The 1,779-nt window shown below is 35.9% G+C and overlaps 1 protein-coding gene across 2 annotated transcripts in view; it reads right to left on the reverse strand.

Moving 5' to 3' along the window:
- The window catches only part of LOC107704607 (60S ribosomal protein L34), a 16,341-nt gene that overhangs the window by 12,213 nt on the left and 2,349 nt on the right, over nucleotides 1-1,779 (reverse strand). The gene's annotated exons all lie outside the window — the stretch shown is intronic.

A 1,779-nucleotide genomic window follows, 5' to 3' on the forward strand; every position in this document is an offset into this window, starting at 1 on the left:
CTGTCACGCTCATTTGTTCTGAAGTCTCGAGACAAACAGAGTGAGCCTCAGCGCGACCTTGTATTCTGTATTCTGCCAACTTACTGCAATTCTCTCTGATGACGCAGTAACTTACCGCAGGAAGAAAAAATCTTCGGTCATTAGGTCCGTCAGACTTGAGATATTTTAGCGGTAATGAGACCAAAATATATAGGATATAGCCTTATATTAGGAAAACGTTATTTAAGACATTTTAAGACTTTTTAAGGACCCGCGGACACCCTGAACTTATTTGTCTTATTCTACATAGTGTTTTAAACAGAACTTTTAAAAAGATTATAAACAAATTTTTGAATGACAGATGAAAATGATGCCATTACAAAGGTAAAAAGAAAATACTCCTGTAAGTCTGTTTAAGGAGTCAACTGTCACCTCGTATTAGGAAGGCTAATTTTTGATCAGAATTTTTGATTATTGATCAGAAGATGCTCCTAAATTTTTAAATTAGGAGGACAAGCTTAAAAACTGCTCTTAAACTGGGTGTGTGACAGGTATGGCTGAGGAATGGGGTTTGGTCGAAGAAAAATTTTCTATCAAAAGATTTTTTTTTTTTTTGCTTTAACCCCTGCAATATAATAAGTAGTATAAGACAAATAAGTTACAAATCATATGAAATTAGTATTAATAAATTAATTTGTACTACAGAGGGGGCACAGAACAACACAAAAGTGGCTTGTAGGTACATTTTCAGACGTTTAATGAGGCTCAGCAGTAGCATGAGTGCAATTAAATTCATAAATTCATGTGGAGATTAATGTTTTAAATATACAATTTTGAATACAGAAATATGATTTAAATAACTGAAATTATACGCTAAAAATGAAACTAAATCTGCCAGCAGGTGGCGGCAAGTCACTGATTTTATCACTGAATCATTCATTCAATTGATTCATTCCAACGGCTGAATCATTCAGGAATGAAGCAAGAGACTGTCTTTATGAACTGACGGAAATCTGTCGTAGCGATGGAACTTTAATCCCTGTACTCGATAATGTCAAATCATATATCATTTAAACAACAATTACGATATTAGTGTAGACAACATATTTCGCAGAACCCTAACTCCTAGGCATTATAAGTTGTTTTGATTATTTGGTTTTATTATTTATTCTGTTGGGCTGTTTTCTGTTCAGGACGTTGGTCAGCTTTGCTGAGTTTAAATGTGCAATGTAAATAAAATATACTTTACATATTGAACAATTTTTGGATGAACCCATTATTAAAGGGGTCATATGATGCGATTTCAAGTTTTCCTTTCTCTTTGGAGTGTTACAAGCTGTTCGTGAATAGATAAGATCCCTGAAGTTGCAAAGACTAAAGTCTCAAAACCAAAGAGATATTCTTTGGACTCTGCCACACCCCCCTAAAACGGCTCGTTCTAACACGCCCCCACATATCTACCTCACTATGTGGAAATATTTGCATAATGCGCCCAAATGTGCACGCAAAGAAAGGCGGCGTGGTTTCAGTAACCGCAGTTAGTGTTGAAGCAGCCATGTCAGGGAGACGCTGTGTGTTTCTAGGCGAAAGCAAAAGCACTTTATTTGGCCTTCCGAAAGTAGATGCATATTTAGGAATCTTTAAGATTACTTACAACAGAACAGCAATGCATTTTATGGACGACCGTGTCGTGAACCTAGGAGAGGAGGTAATTCTAACTTTGCTATGACAATCTGGCGCTTCTGAATCAGCTACTGTTTTGTTATTAGTTTAAGTATTTGCTATTGACTGTTCAAATGC

The sequence above is a fragment of the Sinocyclocheilus anshuiensis genome, unplaced genomic scaffold (genome assembly GCF_001515605.1).
Source record: "Sinocyclocheilus anshuiensis isolate Anshui unplaced genomic scaffold, SAMN03320099.WGS_v1.1 scaffold3006, whole genome shotgun sequence".
Taxonomy (NCBI): domain Eukaryota; kingdom Metazoa; phylum Chordata; class Actinopteri; order Cypriniformes; family Cyprinidae; genus Sinocyclocheilus; species Sinocyclocheilus anshuiensis.